Genomic DNA, 17,465 nt, shown 5'->3' with positions numbered 1-17,465 from the left:
AACCCCCTAACCATACGGAACGATTTTCATTCCGATCTGGATACATCGGCCTCTCTCCTAAACTGACGTAAGTTATCGCGTTCATGGGTTTCATGCATCACCGTGTCCGCAGGACGTTCAGGATATAAGCAATGTAAGGGTGAAATGTAGTCTTGATGGCGCGAGGGTGAGAATCCAGACCAGAGGGAGGAATTGCCACGAATCCAGCGTACATCGGTCCCGACAAAAGGACGATATATTTTTTACGGATCACGATTCGTTCGACAACAACTTCCATCGTCTATAAACGTAACGGACGAGCCAAGTGCTTTCCGCACTTTACAGTCTCCCCGGGCTACGTTAACGCTCTTCACCCGCGCCGACTTTTAGGCGAATAATATCCTTCGAGCAAATTGAAAAGTCGAAACTTCGAGACGCAAAACGCGTTCTTTCGAATTTATTACGCGTTTAAAGTTAACAGAGTTGGTCGGAACTCGATTTTCATAGTACCATGGCCGAGCACGATTCCGGAGCGGCGTTTTAAAATACGACAACCAACGTATTACGAGGATGACTTTGAAAAACTACTTAGATGTGTAAGTAATAAATTCAATCGGATGCTGGTGGAATATCTTGACTGGGAACAGGGACAAAATAACGGGGTCGGTATCGAACGCTGCTCCGCAGAACAAGAACGAAACTTCGACGCACGATGCATCTTTGAAATTCGGAAGTAGCACGATTCCGGGACGATGCGCATGAAAACCTACACTACTTCATCAAGTATCGTCGTAGGGAGGCACGTAGCGAGCATCAATTTCTCAACTTTCAGGCATACCTCTGTAATCTGTGCTTCCAACGTTTATCCTTTCCGACAATGCTGAAATTTTCAATTTCGCCCCGAGCGGATCGTCGCTACGTTAACGTTTCATCCGTGAAAGCTATCGCCTGCTTTGTAATTTTGAAATAAAAAGTGGCAAAAGTAAAAAGATACAGGCGTAAAAGCAGCGGCCTTTTAAAGTGGTAACGACAGAGATAGTACGTAGATACGGGGTAATATCGAATTTAATTGGAATGGCAGAGAGGCAAAAAGTGACCTGTATCTGTCGCTTCTTATCGAGATGCGACATATAAGAGGCAATGGTAACCGGTTAGATATTTCGCCAGGAATACGGAATGTATAAATTTTTATACGGACGTATATTTACTTCGGCTTGTCAGTACCGCGAATTGGATGGTGCTAGTTTTCTGCAGCATTTTCATGAAAATACGTCCAAGCATATTGCTTCTATATCGTCAGTGCTTTCGTCTTCCTTGTACAAAATACGTAACACCCGGCTGTACGAGGAACTAGTTTTCCATTCGTAGGTATCGATCGCTAGTTTATTAACAGACGCCACGTTTCATGGGAGTCTTTCTACTTAAAATCAGTTGCTGATAAATTGATTGCGCGCAAACAAGCAGAAGTAAATCTCGTATGAGATTTCAAATGCTTAATATCGTGCGCATATCGTGCTAGAGAAAGAAAAAGATTGTTATAAATCGTGACAAGATAATTCTCCCGATGTAACGGCGGTTCGCGACAGCAAATCCTCCTTCACGAGAAAAATAATACTACAACCCTCTTACTTCACACTCATCGGTTCCACCGATCTCTATACCGGGCTTCGGGTGGGTGTTTGTACTGCCACCCTTAATTTCCCATCAAACATGTATCTTTCCCGCAAGCGCGAGGGTGCGCGAGTAAAGAAAAGGCAAGCAGCGGATGCTGTATCGATTGAAATTTAATATCTGGTCCCCAATGTAGCGGGCATCTCTCCTGTAAATAGAGGGGAACGCGTCCCTACCAGTTTTTCTCGGGGTGCCTTAGTCTACGATTTCACAGAACCTTCGCACGAGCAAAAATCTTTTCGAACCGAACGAGCTTCGAGCTTGTCCTCTTTACGCGTCAAACGCTAAGTCCCTCGGCATATTACAAACAGCAACGTATTTCCCTCTTGTGCGTGGAAACGAAATATTCCTACGGTGTATTTATAGACTCGTTCCAACGTATCTCGTATTCTATTCCGATGCTGAAAATTGTATTCACGTCCGAACGCGTACGCACGAATACGTCGGATAATACGGAATAACGAAGCTCGCGAAAAGACGAGGACCGAGGAATGCATAATGCAACGAAGAAATTACAAGTTCAATCGAGGCAATAAATTGCATATCATCGGGCCAGTAGCCGCGCGCGCACACGGCCAGCGTTTCCATGCAGATTTATCAAGACGATAAAAAGCCTGATATCGGCGATCACGGGCCCTCATCGAGCCGATGGTCCTGCTTCATTCGTTGCACATATTTAAGTACCTCTTCCAACCACTCTGAATCGACACACGACGACGAGTCCACGGATAACGAGGACGTCCCGTACTCAGATCCAGTCGAACAGTGGCCAAGGCTGTATCCTCTCGATAGTCCCCGAGCATAATCGACTTTAAACGATCGGCCTTGCCGATCCACTGGACATCGTTAGGCAAACGCGATACGGAGGACGCCGATGCGCGTTTCATACATACAAGAACGTGAATTCCGCGACAACCACCACCGACAGAACCGTCGTTGCGTGTGTCGCCCAATTTCAAGCCAAGTCGAAATCGAACAAGAAGACGATAGGAACAGCGAGAGAACAACCTACGAAATTTACCATTCGCTTCGAAGAAGGCCAGCAAGAATCTTGTGCTTTCTCCTGCAGGTTTTTGCGTTCATCCAGCGACATGGTAAAATTCTAATATATAGCGTATGCAATTACACCGCGCGAGAAAAATTTACGTCTTTTTAACAGCCGATCGTTCGAGACTCCGGGAGGGAAAATTTTACTCCGGAATAGAAGAACGAAATTTATGGCTGGAATCTCCATGCCAAAATGGCGAGCGTTTCTCGTGCAGTTGCCATTGCTAGCGGACATCCGAAACTTTGAAATTGGTCGGAGAAATTTCAGACTCGAGAAGAGTAAATCGAAAGAAATCACGGGGAAATCATTCCGGATTTTGGGACGTGCCGCTTCGATTTCGCGAGAACCCTGCGAATCAAATCAAGCTAAGTGAACACGAACGAGGAAAACGAAATAAAAAGGAGTATAAAATCTGGGTATAAACTCGTTTAAGATAGAACGAAGCAACGAATGGAGATGTTGGTCCACGCTTGACCCGGAAATTGAAATTCCTGCGGACGTATTGGTTAATCGGACGCATTGAAGAAACAGCATCGAAGAAACGAACGAGTACGGAACGTGATTTTTTATCTTTTCCATCGATCGTCGATCGATCCAGTTTAACCGGGTTTTCGTGAATCTGAAAGCGGATTAGACGGAAAGACAAAAGGAAAGATACTCGCAGGACCTTAAAGGGGTTGTATGATATTTTCTCTTTAAAGGGAGCGAACGATATTCCGAATTTATAAGGCAACAGCGTCACGGCCAGCTGGGCCTTCAGCCAGATCGAGGTAAACCCACTCGGTTGGTTCCTCTATCCGAAACCTCTCTTCGTCGTTCGTAGAGCGAACGTACAGCGCCAGAACTCGGGGGTTTACGTTACGCTGTACATTACGCATTACATTGCCTCGTACGTTTCTGGAAACTTGCTGGCACGGAATTCAGAGCGGCATAGGAGAGCGTGCCGTTCCCGTATAACACATCGCCAAATCGACTTTCTTACGACGTCCTACGTTATCCTTTACGCGCGAGTATCGCGTGCGAGGATAACGTACCGACTGGTTGCGCTCCAGCTTTTTCGCGAAAACGTTCCTCCTCCACGCTCCCCCTATCCGCGGTGACAAACTATCGCGGCTTTTATGCGCTTTGCACGATCCGGCCGATGTACCGGATAGCTTCTCGAGAACAATAGCTACCGTCACTTTCAGCGGGAATACTGTGAATATTCTGTCGAGTTGCTTCAACCCCATCCGGCCGAGATTTCACGTACGCATTTATTTTCGAGACTTTTACGCGCGCTCTGTATATATATCTCGCTGAATATTGCCAAAATATGCTCTTGGAATATTCAAACGCCGCCCTGGAGAGAATGCAAATATCGTGAAACGGTGAAACGTAATATCAACAAGAAGAAGAACGAAACTAAAGGAGAGAAGGCTCGAAGAGAATCAAAATATTTGAAGGAATACATGATCGTAAACGTTCGCAAAATGAAGACCGTAAAAATTCTCTGGCGAAATGAAAAATCTTGGAAATCCCTTTTTATCGCGACGTGGTATTCTCAATTCAGTAACAATGGCCTCGACGAGTCCCACGAATGATAACCTGACGTCTATCTAAATGGGGTCGACCGAGGGAGACGAGCTATCTGATCTAGTCCGCTACCTTGACACTGGAAAGATTAGTCGTGGTTCTACCCTCGTTCTTTTTGGAATCGATCTGAAAATCCCGTCTGGTCTCCTGAGACAGGCGTTAAGTACGTCCCCAACGTCGTTCAAACGTCAAAGGCACGTAATCGCGGCTCACTCGAGCGAATATCCATAAAACGCAGTGTTTCGACATTCGGCCTGATGACAACGTTCGCCAAGTATAAAGTAAATCGTGCGAAACGAAATAGTTTTCTGAAAAGAGAAACAAAGACCGGTGAAGCTTTTGGTGGGAAAATCGAATCGACAAAGGAAAGGATAGACGTAAACGAAACCACGCGCAAAAGGAAATAGTTCCGAAAGAGATGGACGATAAAAATGAAGATATCTGTATTCTGGAATAACGATGATGAACAAACAACTTACGCCCAATGATAAGATTTCACGTGGTTTTGTGTACCCACCAAATACGTGAAATATCTTATTTTATTTTACCATGATACGTTACGATACCTATTGTAATTTACTTCGCCGATAAACCGGAGTAAAATGAAGATTTTCGCAACGCGGAATGGAAGTCGTGCTGTATCAAGGTATAGATAAAACAATACGACTCGTTCAGGAAAAGTGAACGAAATGTACGTATAGGTGAGGCATAAAATTAAATAAGAATAAACCGGCTTTTTTCACGCATTTACCGCTTTCGTCACTCACATTATCGCGGACGCAAGATCTGGATAAATACGTTCGTTTGCTCTGGCACGCGATAACTTTCGAGTGCGTTTTATCGTTCATTCCGCAGAGAAAACTGCGCTTTGATTCGTTGTAACGAACGTTGAAATATTAGAAACGACAGCCACGTTCCAATTAAGAAATATTAAGGCGTTTGCTTCGCACCGTGTATGCCGCAACGCGGAACATTAAAAACGATTAACACGGGATCGATACGTTTGTGCGAATCAAAATTATCAGGAAAATCTTCTGGCGTTTGGTTTACGCGAAACCTGTCTCTGCGCCTCTGCTCGTAATTGTCTCGATAAGAATCCAGAATACGGAATCAACATCGTTAACGAGATTGTAAAGACAGCAATATGGCACGCTTAAGAACATCATGAAACGGGTCAGTGATTTCACCCATCATCCACAGAGCCGAACCAGCCGAGAGGAAGCATCGAGGGTTATTACAGGGAATGAACATCCATCCGTTCCCGCAACAGCATCCGTATATAACGAGATTCTCTGGCTGGTGGTTGTACACCCACGTCCATGAAAAGTCATTCCGTCGAAATCACCGCGACGACATAATTTCCTCGATCTCATCAGAGATTAGAGCAGTCAAGAACAAACACACAGCCAGAACGTCGAGAGGAAGACAAATTGAACACAGAGCAGACGCAATGCGGATTGCCAACCCAAACCCTACCATAAGCTTTCTCCTTTTTCTTTCGCGCGTTCTATGTCGTAAGCAAATTCTCCCTCACTGCGCTGGATCTCGCCTCCCCTTCACTCGGTTCCTTCTTGCGCCCTACCGTAAGAATCGAACGAAACTTTAGCTTCTTATCTATCTTACTCGGTCGGTTAGTGCGTGAAACGGAGAAGTTGGTCGGATGAGTAACGAGAAGTTAGAAACGAGACGAAGAGAAAAGAAAGGGTCAGGACTGAGAGGAGATACGAAGTGATAGGACGAAGAGGTTAAAGCAATCGTCGGCGTGTTTCCGTATTTGTCGCTAGTTTTAATCTCCCTCTTGCCTGAATTCGATGTCTCGTTTAACGTAGATGGGACCGGTGCGCGCGAGAGAGCAATGTAATTATAAAAAGGAAAGAAACGACGGCAGGGAGATGATGGAGGGTTGAGCACCGGCCTATAATCTAACTAGTCATTGGCATCGAGACGATATTACGCTGGCCGTGATAGACATTTTTCGTATCGAAACCTTCAAAAGCGATCATCCCTCGTTTATTACGGTTATGTTCCCGCATGACAACCTGGCATTAAGAAGGGTCTGATACACCGTGTCGATCTAACGTGGCCACTTTATATCTCATCGAACGCAACGGGAAAGGGCAACGTGTTAATATTCGTGCACGGGGGAAAGTTAAAAGAGATCGATGTTTCTTTGGCGTTACAGAAATTTTAATATCATCTTCGAGTGTTTAAAACCGAGACCGGTTAGTAGAAGGAACATTGATGATACGCAAATAGTTAATGCGCTACCGCGAGCGCATAATTTCCTTTGATCCTAAACATCCTTTAATAACTCGCGCGTAAGTAACATCAGCTGTCACTACAAATACATAGGTACGTGTATCGCTGTAACGCGAATTAAGGTTAACGTCGTTACGTAAGATCTTCGTAAGATTTCAAGTTTAAACATAACGAAACCGGAGAACGTAACACCAAGTGTGATCAAACGTGCGGAAGGCGGCTTTATATTTGGTCTTTCGCGTCTACCAGCGATATTCTTGGTTAAATCTAGGAAGAGCTTTTATGGATCATTGATAAAGATTTACGAAGGCCGGTATTCAACGTTCTAGAGCTTGAAGCGCTCAAAGATGCTTAAATATTGTTATATTAGCAAGTAGCCGAATCTAGTGGAACTAATCCAAAGAGACCCGCTCGACTCGAGTCACGCGCGCAGGAATAAACGAAAACGGAGCCTTTGATCTTCAACGTGCTAACTAATTATCATAACGGCGCTCTCATTTTTCTTAGTTGTGCACCTTCCTTTTGTATCCTGCTCACTGATCGAATTCATATTTATTATTCCCCTTATCGTATAATCTAGTGATAATGAATTTGTCATGTAAATTACCAACGATGCCCTCATTGATAATCCTTCGTCATTATAAATACATCGCCACCATCTAATTAGCATACCTGAATTCCGCGCGAAGGCACATTGCGGTAGTACTTCGGAGAGCGACAGTTATGTTATGAATAAACGGGACCTGCTTAACGAGCGTACCGCTTTAAGCTGCAGAAACTTTAGTGCTCCGAGAGCTTCCAGCTTAAGACATCGACGATTCGTTTAAACCGACCGACTGACCGAACTTTTGTGATAATTCATTGAGCATCCTCGATACCACGATCGACCGTCGCGTCGGTGGTTCCGTCTCTTCTTGCAATCTCTTTGCCCTGTTTTCTCTGTTCGTGGCGTAAAGATTTCGTTATAGAACAGCGAACGTGTACATACCTTGTGTACACGTACGTACATACGAATTCGTACATACGTGTATACTTATAGGAGCGTACAGTGCGGCTCAATTTTAAAGTATCCGAGAGAAAAGTTGTAAGCAGCTTCCACTAGCGGAGTGGATACTGGAAAAGGAGTCGGTGCAGATGAAGGGGGACTTACGCTCGAAGCAACCTCATTGGCTAAGCCAGGCTCAACTCAAACTGCGCGGACTAACAACTCTGCATAATGAGAAAGTTCGGTCGTTTTCGGTTAAAGAAACTATTCAATTGGAACTTGAATGTCCCAATACGACGACTCGTCGAAGCAGAGGCAAGAGTCGACAAATACAATTACGTACAGTTGCGATCGTGCAAAAACAATCGAAGCGATCGTTTCAATAATTCATGGTTCTTTTGATATTCGCACGTACTCGCGATTCAACTGCTCTGCAGTCACAGACGTCTAATCGCATCGAAATAAAGCGATTGTATTACGTATCTTATAGATTCAAAGCGGTGATTCGGCTTCTGTTTCTCCATGTTCAGTTTTCACAGCGTTATTCAGCCGATAAATACGTGCTCCGGTTGGAAATTACACGATTCACAGGTTCTGTAGCTTCTATAGTTTCGGTTAAATTCCAGTGACTTTTACGAAACGAATTTGAGTAGCCTTAGGCAATTCGAGTCGTTCGTAGAAAAGGGCTGGCAGGAAATAGAATAAAACCTTTTTCCGTCGATTCGTAAAATTGCATGTAGCCACCGTTCTACAGAATCCAACCGCCAATCCTTCAATCCCTACAATCCTGTACCCTCTTTCAACCTCTTCCTTCCCTCCGATCTTGCGTGACCTTTCCACAGCCGGTTACTGTGCTACGAACAGCATTAGATATTGATTGGATAAAAAGCATTGAGTAACCCTACGGATAAATGGAATTTCTTGGTTAACGTAAGCTCGCTGTACCTTTTAGCCAAACTATGTGTCGATATTCTAAGAATCTTTTAGACGGCACTGTGAATGTTCCAAATACGATATGAAAAATATAAATTATAAGACCAATGTCTTTTGGTCGCAATCGCGTTCGATATTCCGGGATAATATCGCGTAACTTTATCCTGTCGAAGACAAAGGATAACGCGGAACGGTAGAGATTTGGAAGACCGGTAACCGGATCCCACGCTTTGGACAAGATCGTTACGTTCGAGGAGATCGCAGAATCGAGAATTTACGATCTGACAAAGTAACACGAACGAAACATCGCGGAAAGATACTTTATAACTAACCGCGAACGCTTACAGTTGGCTCATCCTTGGAATCGCTCGAGTACAACTAACGAACGACCAATTACATTCTAAAGTACGCTAGCGAAATTTAAATCATACAAGTAGCGCTCGTTTTGAAAATAGTCCTAGAATGTTCAGGATGATGAAAGAAATCGTTAAGTTACTATGACAACTAACATGACTGTGCGCGATCGCCAAGAAATATCGCGTATCTCGTGTATGTATAATCCTCCTACAGAGTCTTACGTTGGCGGCATCGAAGAGTTACGATGGAAAAGGAGTACGACGAAAAAACGCGCGAACCCTACACGCGGTTAACTACCTGCAAGTTCCGGTCCACTGTGAACAGGTAAACCGGTCCAGCAGCGGCCATTATAACGACGCAAAAATATAGATGCCCCGAATACTTGCGGGAAAATACGCTCTACTTGGACCGTGATATTAACACCTAGAAAACATACGAGCGGACGTAATCGTATAAAACACGATTTCTCATTGACACGCCATCTAACGCCGACCAGTTCTTGTAAAGTCTATTCGAACAGCAATTGGTTTCGATATCGAGAGACAACAGGTTCGACAGAAAGAAGAGGAGCGGTGTACACATAAGTCCAGTAGGTATAGCCGCATCCAGTGCCTGCGAACAGGTAAACCGGTCGATTCTTTATTTTCTCGTTTGCTTTTTTCGCGCAGTCTGTCCTTTCCACGGCGCCTTCGACGCCGTTCCAGAGCGAAAGAGGGGCATAGGCAGAAGCATTTTTATCGGATGAGTCTCGGCCGCTTGCAGGAGCGGTCTGGGGGCCTGAACCGGGTTACCTGATACCAATGAATGAATACTCCTTATCCACAATGCGCTCGCTCGCTCCTCTCCTTCTGCTCGTCCCACAAAAAACCTGGCCGTTCTCGCTCTGTTCTCCGGCATGGTGTACCAACACCTTTCCCGTAGCTACGTGTCACGTTTAACGATCGCGCAGTTGCACACGCACGTGCATCACGGTTTGATGCAACGCGAAACCCGCCCCACAAGACACGAACAGAGAAACACAGATACGGAAAGGATAGAGAGGACGAAATACACACAGAGAGAGAGAGAGAGAGAGAGAGAGAGAGATGGTTGCAATTAGCTAATCTCTCGAGTAGAAACGATAATTGGTATAATCGATGCACCAATTAGAGAGAACGCGAAGCTAACGAGATTCGACCGGGCCACGCCGTCTAACCAACCGATCTCTCCTCTCTCTTTCTCTTTAACAACTACCCTCTCCGTCCTCTTTCTCTTTCTTGTTCTTTTCATCATCCACGATGCTGCTCCTTTTCGCGTTTGTGGATACCCTCTCGAGGGAGAAGATCTTCTTATCGTAGCCAACCACCGTATCGGATCCAGAGGGAGGAATACGAACCGAAGAAAAGCTTCCCATCGACCAGTGATAATAGCCATTTGGCGAGTATTATCTTGGAAAGCAATCCTAATCGGACGAACCTATGGTCGACGAACTTGGAGTAACGAAAGGCAACGATGCATAGGTATAGGCGCTGGAATTTAGGAAAGAAGCGTGGATACTCGACCGCGTTGGTTGAGAGATGCGAGAAAAGTATGTGCGGCTATACGATGGAATTTTTATTTCCTTCCCTTGCAGATTCTTTTTTCTCGTTAGAAGGTTAGAACGAATAGGCGTAGGGAGCAGACTCGGCAGGAACGATCGGAGAACACCAAGGTGAAAATAACGGACCTTTCACACCGCCATACTATACTCTTTAAAGTCCAATATGTGCATCCATATACATACACGTGCGTACATCTATATACTGCACACACGGGCACGAACACGTACAGTGCCTCTATATGTATGTATGTACGAACTTTGGTCGCTCGCACGGTCAAAGGGTTAGGATATACCCTCTACGTTTCCCTTTACAGGGCCAGAAGCACTTTTGTCCTCGACAACGAGTATATAAGGCACGGAATATGAATTGGCGTTTCACGCTTATTGTGCGACAGGAGGTGAGAGTGTGCCGAATTAATAGCCACTCCAGAGAGACCCGGGTTTCGAATATACCGTCGTGCCACGCCGTCGAGAGAAAGAGGAGGCGAGGGTTTTCAACTCTCACCCCCGTGCCTCCCTCGAAAGTGTACCCGAAAAAAGCACGGCGTGAACTAGTCCACGTTAGTTCGCTCTGTGCACAACACTTCACAATGAAGGTGTTCCTCCGTTTTACAGACTGTATGACGAATCGACGCTGGCTTATATACGCGAAATTCGCTTTGACACGATTCTGTTCTGTGTTTAGCAAACTCCTTGAATTTCGCCTGATATTTTTTTATAAACGCTCGAAAGTAAAATACCGGCTCATATTCTCATATTTCTTCTCGTTCGTAGAACGAAATAATAAAAGTACCGGAAAGACCGATTTAAAAATTAATCTAATTACATCGGCGCCGGTCGTAGAAAGTCGATAAAACTCCACACCCGATCCTTTTTTCCCTGATACTCTCCTTCCCAGTTTTTATTTCCTTCCTCTCTGTACTTCTTATCTCTTCTTCTTCTTTCAATCCATTCGATATGCCACGGCTAAACTCGATAAAAAGTTCAAAGAATACGGATGTTCCGATAGCGTGCTGGTTGTTCTTGTACGACACCTTACAAAGCAGTCGATGGAATCCTTCTCCGGGTCAGCTTTACGCAACAATTTTGACATTGTCTGGTTCGCTGTCGATGCGGGTATGCGAAGAGCGGGAAATGAGTTGCGGTGGACTATGCCGAACTTTAGATTGAATTCAACGCTAGAGTTCCGAAAAAGAAATCCGAACTGGACTTTCTTCGGTTATGGACTCTCGTGGATTTCCTTATTTCTTTTTCTCCTATATACGTGTACGTTCCTTCGTCATCGGTATACGTTAGAGACGTATCCAATTTTCGGTGGATGAGACGGAATTTTTGAACTCGTTGGGAAGATCTCGCGAAACGAAGGGACATCGAAAGTCGTTCGTGCTCGTTCCTTTTTGTTCACGTTCGACATTTTTATCTGGATACGTCGTTACCCTTGCTTGGGGATACGTGCTACTTTCGTTTACCTTTCGCGACAAGAATTCGCTTTGACACTTACGCGTCTTACGGCGAATATCAACGTCGATAAAGCGTTACGATCAAAAGGAATTAAATGACAAAGTGACAATCCAATTTCTCGGCATGTTGCGTTTGCCGTTCGTCATAATTACATTCAATTAAAAGCCCAGCAGGTCACCACGTCCACGATAGAACACGCGTATATCGATAGATATATCGAGGCATATTCGCTGGAGCACCGCACAAGTGCGAAATCGAACTGATCCATGGAGAACCCGTATCTATAATGCATTCTCGTGCGACCACCGTAGCTGGCACACGGATGCTCTCATACACCGGCGTTCCTACAGATACGAAGCTACGTTTATTTCCGAATGGCGCTCTGTACGTAGTTCCGGCGTCGACACGATGCGACAGCCCGATCGCGGCACAAAACGGACGCCCCACCGCTTAAACTAAATAATGCATGAGATGGATCGAACGCAACATTTAAATACGTGTATTCAGTTGGAACGGTTGCTACTACCTTGGCCTTGCACGATCCGTGCCATTCGGTTAAACGATCGAATTTCTTGAAAATCGAAATTTCCCTCCTACTTTACTGCGCTACTGTGTGATATTAAAAGGGACGAAGAAACATTTGGCAGTTGTTATCGTTACATGGTTGATATCGTTGCTATCGTGTTAGCTATCGATATCCATAATGCCGCGAGAAAAGTACTTTGTAAGTTTCGTGCGAAACACGGAGCCATAAAGATCCAGGAAGGTGGAAAAAGGAGGAAAATAGTACGTAGTCGATGTCGCAGTAAAGTACGATCGTTCTTGCATGACTTACGGGCACATTTATAGGCACGAAACTGGGTTACGTGAAGACTGGTTTAAGAATTTTATTACAAATTCCCCAAACGCCACTGCTATGCCTTATATAGCGAAAGTTTTACACTTTCCGAGTTTCGAGTCAGCATAGAAGTTTGCGTTATAGTTTCTAATTTTAAAATCTGATTCGTCGCGGCTAAACTTCCGCCAAACTATTCTGTAACCGACGCACAGCTTGTCTCCGCGTATTTCGCATTTACGACGAATGAAGGAAGGATCGTAGCAAATTTACTAACAAGACGTTTCCGCTTCGATTCCCTCGTGCTACCTTCTAAGGGAACGAGTCAGTCGTGAGGAGAGCGCATCAAAGAGAAACGCGATAAGAAGAGGAACATACTGATACCTTGTTGATCAGCGCCGCTGTGATTAATCCTTTAAAGGAACTGGATCTAGCATCCCTAAAAGAAATGCTCGTGGCCTTATTAACTTTTACTGGACGATGCACGATGCGTCGGTTACTAGAAAAGCATCGCACGCCGGGAAAGCTGACTCGTACGGTAACAAGCGTCGTTTACGCGCCGCTTAAACGATTCGCGAGGATCGAAACGGCGGGTGAATATAAATGAAGTTGTCTTTTGAGGCGAGCTGCCGCGTCAACTTTCGTCCATGTAACGTAATGAGACAGCAATCAGGGGGATTATCGGAGGTGTGACTTTGTCGGTTGCTCGAAAAAGGGATTACGGAACGCGGCCCAAGCCACGAATGGAATAATTCAAGGCGGTTTGCAAACATTAACGCGTAACGAGATAAATACGCAATTTGCGAGTTCCAACGAGTGACAAGAGTGGCGTTTCTTAAAAATTTTATAACTACGACCAATCGGAGATGGTTAACTTCGTTTAAGCACAGTTTAAGAGCCTAACTGGATGCCGCATGAACTTTTCTCTAAGAAAATTCGAATCTAAGGTGTCCTCTGTCGAGTGATCTCGTTTATTTCGTCCCGTCCGCTTCGCCGTTAAACGCTTTCCTGTTTTTCTCTCTTTTCGTTCTTTCGCGTAACTCGTGACAAAGAAACGATCATCCAGCTTGGATTACGAGCACATTTACGAGCGGTCCAGCCAACTCGTCCTTCGTTCTCGTTCTCGTCAACGTTCGTGGAGAAGCAAAACCGCCGGATTGAATGGAAAAGAGAGTCCCGAGGTAGGAGGAAGAAGAAGAGACGGAGAAACGTCGAAGTTAAAACCCCCGGAGGTACAATTTGGCGGGAAGAAGCGCGAGAAAGCGGGCAGGCGACGTAGTTCTACCGTGTTCGAGCTTGACGGCACTCAAACTGGAATTAATGCGTAATTAAGGCGCGTTCACGCGATTGTCGTCGCGGCTCAAGGGCCACTTAAGCTACGCTTCGTCCTACACTGGTTCATCTTGCTACCTTTAAATTGTTGAAATCGAAATGAACGGCGTTGATTGCGGGACGAATCCATTCGACTCTTTGTTTCAAAGAATAACGTGGTTCTTCCGCTCTTTTTCCCCCGTTTTCTCCCATCCGTGGATCCGTGACTAATTTCGTTTTAATGCTCGCTCGTCTCAGTCAAGCTCCGCTATTTTACCTTCTGGACACGCTTCATCGTATAATTACCACGGCCATAGCTCGGTATGTTTACACAATTAAGAAAGTCTACTACCGAAGAAGTGCGAACGAGCGTGTATAGCTATAGAATCAGAGAGTGTAGAGGAGAAGTCGGGGAGGCTGAGAAAATTTCTCGATGGAACTTGCCAAAGAGCTTATCCAGAGAAGACGTCTATTCACAGTTTCGGTCTTTGTGGATTTACAAGATTACCAACTTTGCGACCAGCTCGCGTTTACCTCCAGTGCCCGGCGAGACCCCTTGCTTCGGATTTGCATTCTTTAAGAAAAGTGACATCAAAAAGTTTCCTTTGCTATTTCACCTTAAACCGGCTACACATTTTATTCGAACTAAACGGCCACGTTTATCGATCTTTTACCTTTATTACACGTAATTGATTAACACGAATAAAATGTTATGAATATGATCCGGTGTTGCGTGTAAAAAATAAAACACTATAAAACGTTTACTCTTTTGGTAGTTTTAAATATCATTCATAGCATCGTGACGACAAAATGATTTTAAAATTTTCCTGTCCAGCAAACTTGAAATTTCAATCGGTGAAACAAAAATACAGAACGCCACGTCATATCGCGATAACACACAACGCATAAAAATTCACTTTTAATAACGCAATTTTCTGTCAAATGCAGGCGAAAAAGGTGGATGTAAAAAACGATGAAATAAAAACGGTCGCTGGAAAAAGATACGCGTGGAATGCGCAGCTTGACCCAGTTGACAGGATGGATTTTGCACGAAACGCGCGTACTTCAACCTGTCCAAATCAACCAAAGCTTCTCGATGCGACACCGGCCGTGTATAGCCAACTTAAAATGGAAAACGAATTTTCGAACGCTTTGTCGAGCGATTCTCGAGCGATCGTTGCTCGCAATAAAAGTTAACGGCAGCTGGAAAATTAAGATCGTACAGCTTTTTATTCGAGAAAATATTCGAACGATTCAATCGCGAGGCTGTGTTTTATCAGCGCATCGCTCGAATTAAAATCGATAAAGTGATTCGTGCACAGGGAAACGAGTACGTGCTCAGGACACGATATTTCCGTAGATATTGCTCCATGTATTTATTCCGTGATGAATTATCGGACAGCATACCTTTCATCGTACTAAATACATATTTCATAATTAAACGCCGCGAAACTTGGGCTATGCCGAGAATGTCGAACATAAAGGGGATCGTGACGAGACCGGGGGGAGTTAGAAACGTGAAATTGTTCGTATCCCTTCGTGAAATATCACCCCTTCGTTCTCTGTCTTAATTCCGAATATTTAAATAGGGGGTACATTACGCGCAGTCCTGCCCTGAAAAAAAAATTAGTAATAACGCTTAGAGCTAGGGGCAACTTTCATTTTATTTCATTTCGCGCGGAAAAAGTATTTGTACATTGGAGAAAACGGAACTGATTGGATGGCTAATTAAAAACTATGTCGCGCGCAGTACAGATCTAAAAATGAACGAAATTAAATTCCATTTCTTGTTCTGTTTCCCATTTCCCGTTTTCTATTTCCTTTTACCTTTTAAATTATCGTAGACCGTGCGTATTCGAAGGAAGAACGAAACACGAAGTTTCTCTATGACTGCGAGTAATGAAATTCTAATTTTAGATGGAGGGTTAGCAGGAAGTACACACTTATGAAGGGATATCCCGGCGACACTTAAGAGCTTAATTAACGCTACGCGAAACGTGGCTGCTTTTTGCACCGATGCATACCTTTCGAGCGGCACTGGCCCAAGCCAACCGGCGTTTCTGCCTTCGTGTGTGCACGGTGCAGGTCCTTGTATGTGCACGTGTGTGAAAACATCAAGGGAGTCGAAATTAGGTTAGAACACATTGAGACGTTAGGGATGACTCGATTAAATGTAACTCCCATCTGTTTAGATTTGATTATGATACATGCCTTGATGATCGCTGAGGACCGATCGTATCTGCGATATAAGATCTTTAAGGATGAATATTTTCTCGTTGGAATTTATGCAGGTAAATTATGTCATATTTTAGTAAATTAATCGGATCCTTTTCGACTAAATTGAGTATATTAGAAGGAAATATGACTAAAAGCAAAATCTATAAATCTTACTTTCGAAGTAATATGTTATAAATAATGATATAAAAACCGAAGAAAGTCGCCAGGTCGGTCCAGACGGTCGTTAGAACGGCGATAGTTAATCTCTCGAATAAGTCTAATAGCCACTTCTAAACTGTCGAAACGATCGAAGAGGTGCGCCAAATGTCGATAATGTACTTGGAAGCATACACCAGTCCGACAGTCCGCGCCCTTTCAATTTCCCTCATAACTAATGGCTCGAAACAGAAGACGATGTACGATTTAATATCAGAAATTGATATACCGCCTAAAGGAAAGTAATGCGTCACGCAATTAATTTGTGAAAAAAGAGTATTTCGATTTAATCGCGGACCACCTTGCGTCGCTTAAAACGCAAGTTTCTTTGTGAGAGTACCCCTTGCATTCATTAAACGCGATTCGCCGACATTGACATCTGTCGGGAAAATTTCCTCAAGATGAAGCGAACACCGAAAGAAGAGACAAAGACGAGAGGAAAAGAAAGGAGCGTGCAAAGGCGAAAGCAGAGAAAGGGTGGGAAGAAGAGGATAGGAACTTTAGACTCATTACTCAACCCCAGGATTCGGTACAGAGGAAGGGCCAAGACTGGTATGAATGTCTCCTTTATTTCATTTTACGAAATAACACCGTCGTTTAACCCACTGGAGCTTGTATCGTCCAGACATCGTAATGGTGCTCGAAATGAGAACACGGTTTTTGTGAATCGCGATAAATAGGAACAGCTTTACGGCTACGGAAAACGTGTATGTCCAGCGCATAAACGCTCACCGATGGACCACCGAGTATTTCTGTTTCGCTGAAGAAATTAATGGGCAAAAGAAATCTTACTTGCAAACAGAAATATCATTGTTCGACGCTCACTTAATCTAACGTATCCACTTTGTAACATTTCGTTGAATCTCTTTTCTTATCAGGAACTATATTTCGTGGAATGTAGAATAATACTAGGACGCGGAATCGGTATGATAGTTCTCACTTGTGTAATATTATTATAACGAGTAATAAGAAAAAGTGGAGTGTACAAATGGATAGGAAAAGTAAGCCACCGTTGCGGGATGGTTATTCAAGTTAGCGGGAG

The sequence above is a fragment of the Bombus huntii genome, chromosome 8, assembly GCF_024542735.1.
Source record: "Bombus huntii isolate Logan2020A chromosome 8, iyBomHunt1.1, whole genome shotgun sequence".
Taxonomy (NCBI): domain Eukaryota; kingdom Metazoa; phylum Arthropoda; class Insecta; order Hymenoptera; family Apidae; genus Bombus; species Bombus huntii.
The sequence above is the reverse complement of the archived record's forward strand: the minus strand, read 5'-3'. Positions refer to the sequence as shown.